Source organism: Scylla paramamosain, chromosome 25, assembly GCF_035594125.1.
Source record: "Scylla paramamosain isolate STU-SP2022 chromosome 25, ASM3559412v1, whole genome shotgun sequence".
Taxonomy (NCBI): Eukaryota; Metazoa; Arthropoda; class Malacostraca; order Decapoda; family Portunidae; genus Scylla; species Scylla paramamosain.
In genome coordinates, this window is record NC_087175.1 from 12,768,391 (window position 1) to 12,783,392 (window position 15,002).

Consider the following 15,002-nt stretch of genomic DNA (forward strand, 5'->3'; position numbering starts at 1 on the left):
GTACCCAATATGAAAAGCATATAGCATTAGACATCAATGCACGATGTGTGGTAAGCTTAGGAAGGGCTCCCGAGAGAACTGAAATGTGCTGGTGCAGGAATAGCTTAGAGTCTCCACCCTTACAGCCAATACTTACATGAAAGTAGAAATGGGGGGCACCCATCTTTACCTTTGGTTCCCCCCAAACACCCCAGGGTCCTTGGTGCAACGCAATGGCTGATTTCCCCCCTCGGTGAGTCTGACCTTAAGCTATATATATATATATATATAGTAACAAATATATTTTTCAGAGTCTCCTCTATTACGTGGTTTTTCGTGATGGTTCACCGTTCAAATACAGGGTTGTCAAAGGTAAATCGCTGAAAGAAACATCCCTGATAAGTTGTCGAACCTTTATTAGAGTTTCTCAAAACTGTCCTTCCGTCATTAGAAAATTTGGTAAATAATACAAATACTACTTGAATTCAATGATTGCATCACCAATTACTGTCCATTTCATGGCAAAAACACCTAAGAAAGATATTCTAGATTAAGCGATTTTTTTCTCTCTTTTTTTATGTTGGAGGGGCACCGGTCACGGGCAACAAAATTATAATAAAAAAAAAATGCATACTGAGGTGCCACTCAAATGTTCGTTTTTTTTATGAAGGATAAGTGTCTTGAAACCTCCCTCTTGAAAGAGTTCAAGTCATGGGAAGGAAGAAATACAAAAGAAGGCAGGGAGTTCCTGCGTTTACTGGAGAAAGGGATGAATGATTGAGAATGCTGGTTAACTCTTGAATCAGAGAGGTGGACAGAATAGGGGTGAGCAAAAGAAAAAAAGCCATGTGCAGCGAGGCCACGGAAGAAGGGAAAGCATGCAGTTAGCAAGATCAGAAGAGCAGTTAGCATGCAAATAGCTATAGAAGATAGCAAGAGATGCAACACTGTGGCAATGACAGAGAGGATGAAGGCAGTCAGTTAGAAGAGAGGAGCTGATAAGACATAAAGCTTTTGATTCCACCGTCCAAAAGAGCAGTATGAGTGGAACCCCCCGCCCCCCATACATGTGAAGCATATTCCATACATGGAAGAATAAGGTTCCTGTACAGACTTAGCAGCTGGGAGGGGGAGGGGAAGAAAACTGGCAGAGACGATTCACAACACTTTAACCTAACTTTATTGAAGCTGTTTTAGCTAAAGATGAGATGTGAAGTTTCCAGTTTAGATTATAAGTAAAGGACAGACCGAGGATGTTCAGTGTAGAAGAGAGGAACAGTTGACTGTCACTGAAGAAGAGGGAATAGTTATCTGGAAGGTTGTGTTGAGTTGATAGATGGAGGAATTGAGTTTTGAGGCATTGAACAATACCAAGTTTGCTCTGTCCCAATCAGAAATTTCAGAGAGATCTGAAGTCAGGCGTTCTGTGGCTTCCCTGAGTGAACTGTTTACTTCCTGAAGGTTGGGCATTTACAAAAAGATGTGGAAAAGTGCAGGGTGGTATCATCAGCGTAAGAGTGCATAAGACAAGAAGTTTGCTTCAGAAGATCATCGGTTATGAATAATGGAAAGAAAGGATGACAGTACATAACCCTGATGACCACTGTTAATATGTTTAGAAGAATAGTGACCGTCTACCACAGCAGCAATGGAATAGTCAGAAAGGAAACTTGAGATGAAGGTAAAGAGAGAAGGAAAGAAGCCGTAAGAGGGTAGTTTGGACATCAAGGTTTTGTGCCAGATTCTTTCAAAAGCTTTTAATGTGTAAGGCAACAGCAAAAGTTTCACCAAAATCGCTAAAAGAAAATGACCAAGAAAGCCAGAAAATCACTAGTAGAGCAGCCTCAACAGAATCCATACTGGCAATCAGATAGAAGGTTGTGAAGTGACTGATGTTGAGGATGGATTCAAGAACTTTAGAGAGGCAGGAAATTAAAACAATAGGGATTAGGATGATCACCCTTTTTAGAAACAGGCTGAATGTAGGCAAACTTTCAACAAGAAGGAAAGGTAGACACTAATAGAGTTGGAAGAGTTTGACTAGGCAAGGCTCAAACATGGCGGCACAGTTTTGAAGAACAATAGGAGAGACCCCATCAGGTACATAAATCTTCAAGTCTTCCGAGGGTTAAAGCCAGTGAGGGCATGGAAAACATTGTGAAAGATCTTAATGGGTAGCATAAAGAAGTCAGAGGGTGGAGGAGAGGGAAGGCCAAGTGTGGCGGTTCTTACCGCAGGATCACACTTATGTCAAGTTATTAGTGCTGGATCAATCAACAGACACTATCTTGTATCACAAGGGTCTTTATTAAGTCCTCTGTACCACGCTTGCCTCTTGCATGGGCGTGAAAGCTTTTTGCCTTCAATGGGAAAGCTTAAACCTTAAATCTAAGAATAATCACTTGCTGCATTTTATAGCTTACATCTTGCTGTGTAACAGTAATAAGTACAATGAAAACTACATTTTTACATTTAAATCCTTTGTAACAAGTATGATGCTACTTGATCCTCTTACAATAGGATTCAATAGTTTATCCTGTATACAAAAATAAAATAAGTCATTATAGAAAATAGACTCCTTTAAAGGTACACTTGCTTAATGACTTTTACATGGCTCCCCTAATTTGGAACAAATTACTACTTATAGTATATAAATGCATTAATACAATATAATACTGATGTCAGGTCTCACAAAAGTACAAGTCACATTTTTATTCTTGGCATTAAACTAGAGAGACTGGACACTATAGTAATAAAAAAATAAATAAAAAAAAAGGGAAAATAACAATTTTCCTACAAGTTAAACATGATAAAATAAGGCGCAATATTGGTCCATCAGGCCAGGCTTACAATCTGTTTCCTTACTACTACTATCACTGCCTTTGATTCTTTGGCTCCTCGTCGGGAATACCTCGGTCTCGACCTAATACTAACACTAGTTTATGTACAGACCTTTCATACTTTGATCCATCATGACTTTCACCTTCACTTTCCTTGTGGCTCCATCATGTCCTTGATAACAGTTTATAACACAAGCAAGTAGCCACTGATTTCTTAGTAGGAAGTCATCCACTACAAGAACATCATCATCCTCTGTGAGATTTCTTCTGAGTTTTGTCCACTTCTTTCTTTCCTGTTGAAGTGACAGGAACTTTGTTCTCCATCTTCTCCAAAACTTATTTGCTAAGTACTGCACACACCTCCATTGTTGTCAACAGTATATATCTCGAGGTACAAAATTATCACAGGGTGGCAGGACTACGTTGGACTTGAGTGTCAGAATTTGGCTTGGAGAGAGAGGCTCTAAAAAGTCTGGAGTCGTTGTGTCTATGCAAGTCAAAGGATGACTGTTGACTATTGCCTCTGCCTCAGTCATCAAGGTTCTCAACAACTCATCATTTAGTTGCTGAGCATCTTTCACAAGCAGGGCTGAGAGTGTGTTCCTTACAGTGCGAATCATTCTCTCCCAGACTCCACCCATGTGACTTGCATGTGGAGCATTCATCTTAAATCTCACAAAGTCACAGTTACTCTTCAGCAATTCTCTTGAGATCTTAAAATCATCCATTTCTTCTAAAGCTGCATCAAGTTCATTTTTACCACCAGCAAAGTTGCTTCCCTTGTCTGAGTGCAATTCTCTCACTGGGCCTCTTCTACATACAAATCTCCTGTAGACATTGATAAAAGAGTCTGTTGTCATAGAGTTAGAAGTCTCAATATAAATAGCCCTTGAGGCTAGACAAGTGAACAGGACACCCCAGCGTTTTAATTCTGATCTTCTATCTTTGATATAGAATGGACCAAAATAAACTACAGCACCATATGTAAAGTGTGGTGCAGGTTCAAGTCTATCCTCTGGTAAATCTGCTATTTTCTGCTCACTTGTTGAACCTCTGAGTTTGCGACAGGTTACACACTTCATCACTAACTACGTCACAGCTGCCTGAGCTCCCATAATTCAAAGGCCAGCTTGTCTGATAGCATTTAAGGTCATGCCATGTCCAGGATGCCCACTTTCTTCATGGAAGTAGTTAATCACAAGGTTGGTTACATGGTTGTGTCTGGGCAGTATGAGTGGGTGTTTGATGTCCTCATGGAGTGTGGCTCTTCTCATACGACCACCAACTTTCGGCAAGTTGTTGTCTTCAACAAAGGGATCTAAAGACCACAAAGGACTTTTCTTGCCTGCCACAGATTTCTTGCCATCAGGCCCCTTTCTCTTTAGCACATGCATTTCCTTACGGAAGCTTTGATTTTGCACCATCCACAGAATGTGATCACATGCTTCCTGTATTTCTTGAACGTTAACAGGATTGCAGTGCTTCTTCATACCCTTAGGTTTTGGACATGTCTTGTCTTTTGACTTCTGTGTTACTCATTCCTTTAGAATCCTCTTGTATCAAAGAATGACTGCAATTGCTTTTTTTTGCTTTGAACCAACTTGAAAAATATTCCAATCTGTCCAGGACATTCTCTTGTTGCAAGATCTTGGTATATGTACTGTAGACTGAGACTTTTTCACCTCTGGGTCATGTGGAGACAACTCAGTGTATTCAGTGGATGGCAACATTGCTTCATTGCTTGAAAGAAACTCTGGACCTTCCACCACAATTTACATTCCTTCAACTCTTGAGCAGTCAATCCTCTGGAGGCAAATTCAGTTGGATTGTGATCAGTTTCTATATACCTCCAGTCTATAGGAACAGTGTAGTCCCTGATCTTCTGCACTCATTTGGCAACAAATATATGGAATCTTTTGCTTTCATTTGCAATGTATCCCAGAACCACCTTGCTGTCAGTATAAAAGTACTGTGTGATGTCTTTATATTCTAACTCATTACACAAAAAATTGCTCACTTTCACTGACATTGTGGGTGCTATCATTTCCAAACATGGCACTGTAACTGGCTTGGGAGGTGTAACACATGACTTTCCCATCAACAGAGTGGTGTTAACACTACCTTGATCATCTATCTGTCTTAAATAACTACACTGTCCATACCCAGAGAGACAAGCATCAGAAAAGTGGTGTAGCTCAACTGTCTTGACAGGACCAAATTCCTGTGGCTTGTAAAATCGTTGTATTTTGAGTTCAACAAGACTCAAAATCACTCCTCCATTCCTCCCAATCAGCTCATGTAGCATCAGGGACTGGGTCATCTCAACCATGTTCATCACAACATAGTTCTTGCAAGATGAGTTTCCCTTTAAGGAGAGTAGGTGATATAAGTCTGAGGGGATCAAAAATGATACTGACTGTAGACAGTATACCATGTCGAGTAAGGGGCTTGTCTTGTAGGTCTATCTTAAAATGTAGGGAGTCACTTTCAATGCACCACTGTACTCCAAGAGTTCCTTCTATTAGTTGTTCTTGTTGCAGAATATTTATTTTATCAAAATCTTGTACTTGTTCACTGGTTGATAGAGCATTTGAAATTTCCTTGTTGTTTGCTACAAATTTGTGAAGATGGAAACCACCCTTTTCACACAACTTCTTGCCATTTTCAATAAGTTTTTTGTGCATCTTCCTTTGAGGCAGTTGATGTAATACCATCATCTACATAAAAGTCTCTCTTTATAAATTTGGCTGCTTCTTCACCATAGCTGCCCTTGTAGCTGTCAGCAGTGTGTTTTAATGCAAAGTTGGCACACCCTGGTAATGAAGCAGCTCTGAAGAGATGTACTTTTATGCAGTATTCTACAGAAGTGTTATCTAAATTGACCATTTTCCCACCAGAGGAATCTTACGAAGTTTCTGTCTTCTTCATTAACATCAACTTGGTGAAACATACCTTCTATATCACATGTGAAGGCCACCCTTTCCTTCCTAAAGTGACACAGCACACCAATGAGGTTGTTTGTTGATCAGGGCCTTGAAGTAAATGTCGATTCAAGACTTCTCCCTCATATTCAGCACTGCAGTCAAACACAATCCTTATCTTGCCAGGCTTTTTAGGGTGGTACACACCATGGTGTAGAACATACCATACTGATCCATCACAGAGACATTTCATTATCTGGAACCCTTTCTACATAATTCTTGGTGATCATGTTTTGCATAAAAGCTGTATAATCATCCTTGTACTTAGGGTCCTTCATCAACCTTGTCCTCAGTCTTTGGAGTCTTCTCATAAATAATTGCCTGTTATTCGGAAGTTTCACTGCATCTGTTTTGAAGGGAAGTGGCACCTCATAGTGACCATCATCTTTTTGGTGTATGTTATAGTTCATAATTTTCAGAAACCTTCTATCTTCTTGTGACAATTTTTTCTTCAGTGGGTTGTTCACAGAATTCTAATTAAAACATTTTGTTTACCTCAATGGGACTTACTTCCTTTACACGAGTCTTCAGTGTGAAGTGGCATTTTCTTTCTTTTGTGACTAGTAACTGACAGGTCTTGTTAGTGTCTTCATAACCTGGACTCATGATTCCCACTACAACCCATCCCAGGGCAATGCATACTGCATAAGGGTCATTTCCCTTTCCTGGTACACATTCTAAGGGTTTAATGGCCTGAACATAGTTGAGTCCGATCAACAGTCCCACCTCTATATCTGGGAAATAAGTTGGTAATAAATTTGCAACTTCTTGTAGGTGGCTCCACTTCTGAACTGAGTCCTTTTTTGGGAATTTGCTCATGTTTAGCTGGAATAGTATCTCTGGAGTAGGTTTTTGGCAACTCTGTCTATGCTGAATGCTGCAATTCCTTTTATCACCAACCCACTTATTCTCTTACAAGTGATGGTGTCTTCAACTAGCATAGTCGATACACCATGAGTGTCTAACTCATCCAGCATAGAGTCGGATATGAAGCAAAGATCTGACTGGTCATCAAGAAGTGTATATACAATAAAGTTGTCAGTTGGGTTATCTTCATGGTGTAGTAGCACTGGTATAATCAGTGAATGAAAACATCCACTGTCTTGTGTACTTGTATTGTAGACTTAAGTGTGGTGTGTGACCTTTGATTCCTGTCCAGTGTTCTTCGTGTCCTTTGTCAGTTTTGAGTCATCATGAAATAATGTTGGGTGTGCATGTCCACATGTTGCACATTTTATTCTGTATCTGCAGTTGTGACTTCTGTGTCCCCATATGAGGCATGCCCAACAATATCCACTTTTTTTTTTTTTACAAACTCACATCTGTCTGAAAGTGACATTGTTTTAAACACATTGCAAACTTCCAGTCTGTGTTGCCTTTCACAGAGAGGACACTTCATCAGGTTTTTCCTTGGTGTCACAGTTCTCAGCTTGTGTAGTGTCTACTGGGTTAACTTGTGAAGCACAACTGACTGGTTCTGGAACTGCCTTGCTGTTTTGTGATACAAAATTAACTGGTTCTGTTATTACCTTGCTAACTTGTGAGGTAAAACTGCGACCTTTGTTTCGTGCTGGCTTCATATCTTTGACTCACCAAGTCGTGCACCGAGAGGATTGCAAGCAATACAAGCTTGTTTACTTATGAACTGACATAGTTTTGAGAAGGAAGGATACTTATCCCTGATCTGTTCGTTATCTTCATTATAAAGCCATTTATGTCATCCATTTTTCTTGAATGTGCTTTGACAGTTTGTTTATTATTTTCTGATATTCATCAGCATCATCCAACACTTTCAGCTGACTAAGTGTTGACACTGCTGTCTAACACTAATAGAAAATCAGAAAAGTCACGTAATGCCTTGCCGTCACCAGTTTTCACAGTTGGACACTTTTCAATTCTTTCATGGTATGAATTAGCAAGTATGAGTTTGTTTCCATATCTGTCAGCTAACAACTTCTTTGCCTTAACATATGCTTCTAGTGTTAATTGATAACAAACTCTTTATACACATTTTGGCTTCCCCAGATGTGTACTTCCCAAGATAATATAATCTGTCAGTAGCCTAGGGGTACTTGCACTCAACTTCAGTTACTATGGAGCTGATCCACTCTGGGTACTCAAACACATTCCCTCTGAATATGTCTGGTTCCTTCAAAGGTAATTTGTCTTCCCTGTTTGTCAAAATGTCAGCCAATGAAGATATAACAGCTGTTAGATTATTGGTTCCAGTACTGGGCTGCATAGATGGTAGTTGTTGTTGAGGAAGAGGAAGAGGAGGAGGCAAAATCATGGGTGTTGGTGCAAAGGTTGTTGCTGCAGGATTCAGTACTGACTGTATTGGGTTGTTGTCTGTACCATATTGCATGCATGGTGTTGATGCAGCTCTCAAGTCACTTTGTCTCAACAATGCAGGGCCTGTAACTTGAGGTTCAGACGGTGGTACTGTGTTTCCAGGTACAGTCAGTTCTTCCCCAATTAGTTGTTCTAGAATCATCTCTACTGCTTCAAGGTTTGCTAAGCTAACTTCCATTTCTGTTTTTAAGGCTAGTTCCTTCTTTCTCTTTTCCATTCTTAATTTATCTAGTTCTGCTTGGGTGGTTAGCATCTTAGCTTCAATTTCTAATTCGTGCAGGGTAGAGAGTGCTGCAGTGCAGGCTTTTTGCCTGCAGTGCAGCACTCTCTGCAGTACTTTCTGCTCTCTTCTGCTATTCCTCCAGACGTAGGTGTTCTGCCTTTTCAGTTGCTGAAAGGGAACTAACTTTGATCTACTTGAAGTATGACTGTATTGTGAAACACCATCATCAGCATGCACACTTCTATGATGGAATTCAGTACTCTTAGTTGCAAAATATTTCTCTATTTCCTCCTTAAATTCTACTAAAGTCTTGCCATGATCTGTGAATTCCTCCATGTACTCGGCCTTTTCTTCTTCAGTTAGTATTATTTGCAAGTCACTTTCTAACTGTTGAAACTCAACATAAAGCTTCTCCACTTTTCATAGTCATTACACACTAACTGAGGAGAACCATTGCTACTTACTATTTTCCAAATTACTGTCATGAGCTCACTTAGACACCTGTCGTTCTTGAGTGTAACTTGATAATGTCAACCCTTCTCTGTAGGAATTATCTTCCTCTCACTTTTTCCACCTGGGTTGATGACACTTTTTTATCACTTCAACTGTCTGCCATGGTGTTGGTATTATACTGAACTTTATACACGCAAAAAATACATTACCTAACAACACTCTCCTTAACCTTAACCTTCTTGTTTGTCTTCTTGCTTGAGACTACACAATTGAGTGCAGGATCAGATGAAGAGCAGTGTAGGTGCAAACTTGTTCACCACAGGTAAACGCGGTGTCGTGGTCCAACTTGAATTTTTACTTCTCCTACATAAGGTGGAAAAGCTTTCATTTCTCCCATTTGAGGTGGTAAAGCTTTCACTTCTCTCATTTGAGGTGGAAAAGCTTTCACTGTGGCGGTTCTGACCGCGAAATCATACTTGTGTCAAATTATTAGTGCTGGGTCAATCAACAAACACTATCTTGTATCACAAGGGTCTTTATTAGGTCCTATGTACCACGTTTGCCTCTTGCATGGGCGTGAAAGCTTTTTGCCTTCAATGGGAAAGCTTAAACCTTAAATCTAAGAATAATCACTTACTGCGTTTTGTTATGGCTTACATCTTGCTGTGTAACAGTAATAAGTACAATGAAAACTACATGCTTACATTTAAATCCTTTGTAACAAGCATGATGCTACTTGATCCTCTTACAATAGAATTCAATAGTTTATCCTGTGAACAAAAATAAAATGTCATTATAGAAAATGGAAGAAGTAGTGGGGTTGGTTGGGAACAGAAGAGTGTGGCACTCCATTGTCGCCAACGTCACCTGACACGGCACTACGGTATGGTATATAGAAAATAGATTCCTTTAAAGATACACTTGCTTATATCTACTTAATGACTTTTACAACAAGCCTTGAATCATCCAAGGTAGTTTTTTTTACCAAAGCTTTGAGCGAAGAGCTTGTAAGTGACAGCCGTGAAAAGTAGGATTTTTTTTTTTTCTATAAAATAAAAATATGAAAATATCAAGAAATCCCAACATACAACTGTAGAACAACTGATCTCGTCCATACATGAGTAAATTTAGAGAAGTCGGATGGGAACTAATCATTCTAAACTTTGTTTCAGTTCTTTCCTTTCACATCATATCTTTTGTTTGAGCTAGGACTGAAAAAAAAAAAAATGTTGCAGACTGGGGTATTCAGAAATTGTGTGTCCATACATGAGTATTGGCCAAACTTTTTTTTTACGATTTTTTCCTTTCTTTTACACGGTAAAACCTGTTCTTAAGCTAGATGAATGCAAAGTTAAGCCTATTAGTGATAAAAAACCGATACAACGCTATCAAATTCCATAAAAGATGAAAACGTAAGGTAAAGGGTACATAAAAAGCGAATAAAAAAAAAAAAGAAAGTTGGTTAATATATTGTTCCAGGAAAGAATGAGCGATTGGACATATACTCTCTCCATACACGAGGAATTAGAGAACTAGCTGTAGAGTTCAAAATGCTATGGTTTTCATGAAATAAATCCTGAAAGACTTCTCTAAAATAAATCACACAGTAGTAACAACGACGTGCAATTAAATAGGTGCAGATATTAACCAAATATATACAAAGTAATTTTCACTGTTAGAGAAGCTGACCACACAACAGACACCAAACATTTGTCATTAGCTAGAAAAAAAAAATCAAGTTCAGACTACGAGTGGATATTTTCCCTTGACAATCCGTATATTTTTCCATCCCTCAGAGGCGAGTGATGACGAAACATCTGATTGTCAAAAATTTTATGAAAATTAATTTCCTTATTCCCTAAATGTACCAGTGTCAGTATAAGCACAGCCTCTAAACTTATTCTTTGGTATTAGATTACCGTGAAAGGATTTCCATTTAGGTGTATCTTTATATCCTGTCACACCTAGTTTACTAGTGATAGTAAGTAGATTAACAGATACTAACACAAACTCTCTCTCTCTCTCTCTCTCTCTCTCTCTCTCTCTCTCTCTCTCTCTCTCTCTCTCTCTCTCTCTCTCTCTCTCTCTCTCTCTCTCTCTCTCTCTCTCTCTCTCTCTCTCTCTCTCGAAAATGTCCCTACTCATGTCCAGGGTGGTAGGTTAGATTATGTTGTCCTCTTTAATATGCCAACATTTACTGCTGCAACTTCTCTTAACAAGTCCCTTCTAAGTGACCACTTTCGTCTGGAGACCACCTTCTGTGTCCCTACCTCCCCCCCCCTGTGTCCAGGAAATGTCTTAGCATCCCCAGTGCTCAGCTGCCACACCTTGTCCGTCATGTCAACACGTGGTACTCTAGCATGCAGGGTACCTTCATCGATCCTACTGCATTGTATGGGGGGCTTCTGCATGCCATCAAGGGATTTATGGGTCTCACAGTGACCCCACTCAGGCCCCGGAGGTCATGTTCCCAGTTCTATGCCAATGATCCCCAGGTCCTCCACTGTCAACAGATGCTGGCAGGATGACCCTGATGACCGTGAGGCTCGGGAGGCCATGGTCATTGTGGCTCGACACCTTTCTGAGCTCCAACAACAGGCACGGAAGAAATGCTGGGCTACTTTCCGGGTGAGCAGCATCCGGTCCCTACAGGAGGTGTTACTACATGTGAACAGGCTTAGGGGCAAGTCCAGGTGTCAGATCGATGATCCTGACCCAGCCAGCAAAGCGCAGGAGCTTATTATGCAATGGAAGCAAGCCTCCTCGATGGATGGCCTTCCTGCTGGACATCAGGAAGGACTTACACAGGACAAACCCCGTAGAATGGACCTGATCGATCATAATGGTGCTCTGCGTGGCAACACCTGTGTGCCCATCACCCATGATGAACTGCTTTTTGCTGTTAAACATGGCAAATCCACAACCCCTGTAACGATGGTCTGACTTATGATATTTTAAACGCACTCATTGTTGAAAGAAAACACACACACACACACACACACACACACCTCAGGATAGGCTATAAGTATTACTGGGAGGTTAATAACACCCTTACAGTGTGCTGTAAGTTGTGTGCAGTGCCTGGAGGACACACACTGCATCACTATGTTAGGGATTGTCCCTGTATTGGCAAGTTTCGGCCCCCAGATATTTCAGACCTGTAGCAGCTTATCTGCTGGCAAATAAATACCAATGCTCTTAGGACTATTCTGCAAGAATACCCGAACTTTGCTCCCAGTTGATGATGCAGTGTGTGTGTGTGTGTGTGTGTGTGTGTGTGTGTGTACACATACCCTCATGGGCCCCCTACTGGCTATACGTCAATCCGTCATTAGTGTGTGGGTGTGTGAGTATACCACTATTACCTCTCCTCATTACTCAGATCTCCATTTGGCTGTGAACAGATGTCTCCCCTTATATATAGTGTCTATGTGCTAGTGTACACGTATCCCCTTTTGTATATACAGATCTAATATATGTAAGTGCATGTGTATGTGTATATGTATGTATGTCTATGTGTGTATGTATGTGTATGTGTACGTATGTATGTATGTAAATAAATGTATGTGTGTGTGTATATGTATGTATGTATGTGTATGTGTAAGTATGTATATGTGTATGTGTATGTATATGTGTGTGTACGTATGTATGTATGTAAATAAATGTGTGTGTATATATGTATGTATGTATGTGTATGTGTATGTATGTATACGTGTATGTGTATGTAAATGTGTGAACTCTAACAGTCCAACCAGTCGGACCGTCAGAGAGATGATCAACACGAATGTACCGGACCTGAGCTTGGTAATGAAGAAATTAAAAGATGACATGGTAAACAGTAACTCCTCAAGACGCACAACATATAAGGATATTAAACCAGATTTATTGGAACACCGTATATATACAGTGAAGCATGCAGTAAATGATATTCATAGAGTATCATTCACACAATTTCGAGTAAGTGGACATAGTTTAGCGTGTGAGACTGGCAGGTGGAATCAAAGAAACAGATCGACTGGAGGTGAATGAGAGGCTGTGTGTGTGTGGAGGGTTACAAACAGAGAGACATGTAGTGCAGGATTGTCAGTTAACACAGCAACTTAGGGATCAATACCAGTTCTCCACTTTAGAACAATTGTTTGGGGATCAGTTTACGCCAGAGATTATGTGTAAGATTGTTCATAACATTTTGACCATATATTAAAGAAGTAATAAATTATACTTGTATTTAATATGATTCACACGATTGTGGGATTAGTGAGGATTTGATACTTATAGTAGTGCGTAGATGTCATGAATATGATTGTTTATATATATATATTTCATAAACAAGGGTCCTAAGAATAGATATTTCTCCAGTGTTTATGTTTAGCTCGTTTATTTTGTAATAATAGACTTCTAGTAACTAATAGATGATGGACTACAGTTAGGAAGTGATAATAATTTAATATTATCTTGTAGATTATGTAATACTATTATGTACAATCCTTTGGTATTATCTGTTTGCTTGTGGTCAATAAAATATCTATCTATCTATCTATATGTACGTGTATGTGTATGTATGTATGTGTACTTTTGTATATGTATGTCCATGTATGTATGTGTATGTATATATATATATATTGTATGTATGTATATGTGTATGTATATGTATATGTATGTGCATATGCTATTTTGTAATGTGATGTACATCTGATCTCTATGTTTGCCTCTTGATCCGGGGGAGGCCGGCAGGACCCGCCTTCCTCCTTTCTTTTACTTTTTACTACAACAACAAAGTCAATCTCTCTCTCTCTCTCTCTCTCTCTCTCTCTCTCTCTCTCTCTCTCTCTCTCTCTCTCTCTCTCTCTCTCTATATATATATATATATATATATATATATATATATATATATATATATATATATATATACACACAATAATGCAGTAAGTACATGTAACGGATGAGCACCACTGAAGCTTACTGATTTATTATTACGATCTATAGCTTTCTTCAATGAATAGCGACATACCTAACAGCAGCAGCAGCAGCAGCAACAGCAACAGCAGCAGCAGCAATAATAACAACAACAACAACAACAACAACAACAACAACAACAGCAACAGCAGCAACAGCAGCAGCAACAACAACAGCAGCAGCAGCAGCAGCAGCATCATCAATAACAACAACAACAACAACAACAACAAGAACAACCACAACAACCACAACCACAACCACAACAACATGTTGGTGATGCTGCCTCAACTACTGCTACAACAACAACAACAGCACCAACCACAACAACAACATGTTGGTGATGCTGCCTCAACTACTACTACAACAACAACATCAACCACAACAACAACAACAACATGTTGGTGATGCTGCCTCAACTACAACAACAACAACAACAACAACAACAACAACAACAACAACAACAATATGTTGGTGATGCTGCCTCAACTACTACAACAACAACAACAACAACAACAACAACAACAACAACAACAACAACAACAACAACATGTTGGTGATGCTGCCTCAAGTACTACTACTACAACAAATGGAGGAAGAGGAGAAGGAAGTGGTGGTGTTCGCGATACATGAGGAAAACGGGGAGGATGTGGTAATGGAGGTGGTGATGGAGGGGCAGGCGGCAGGCGGGTTATTGTGTCGAGGAAATAGCCATCTGGTCTTGTTGGTATGACGAAGATAGGGACCGTAGTGTGGCGGGCATGACTTGGCATTTAATAATGATAATACTGATAAACCGCATGATGTGCCATTCTCTGCTGACAACAATAGGACGTCGCGAGGTGTGACTTCAATGCCTCTTCCTTAAGTGGCATCTGTGACGTTTTACCATTATTATTACGATTTTTTTTTTTTTTTTGCTTGTACTCGTATGTTTAGTCTAAAAATAAAACCACATTGTACAAACAACATCTTTTATATCCTGCTAAGAAGGAAGAAAGGAGGAAAGGAGGGATGAAAAAACAAGTAAAGTTGAACAGATAGGAAATGAGAAAAAAATCAGGAAGGAAGTTCGGAAGGATGAAAACAGAGATCAGCAGGATGAAAGAGCAAGAAAGGAAGGAATGGAATAGTACTGGAAGGAAGGAAGGAAAATAAAAGAATAAAAGAATGAACGAAGGAAATCAGAGAAAAGGAATAAGGAGGGAAAGAAGGATGGAA

General features: G+C 39.6%; 1 protein-coding gene across 2 annotated transcripts in view; it reads right to left on the reverse strand.

Moving 5' to 3' along the window:
* LOC135113210 (pancreatic triacylglycerol lipase-like) overlaps positions 1-15,002 on the reverse strand; it is a 78,355-nt gene that overhangs the window by 56,446 nt on the left and 6,907 nt on the right. Inside the window, exon 1 of one of the 2 annotated variants that reach the window (XM_064028350.1) lies at positions 9,466-9,515. The exons of the other annotated variant lie outside the window; for it this stretch is intronic. The gene's annotated coding sequence lies outside the window, so the exon portion shown is untranslated. Of the gene's footprint in view, positions 1-9,465; positions 9,516-15,002 lie in introns of those variants that run through there. 2 annotated transcript variants of the gene reach the window in all.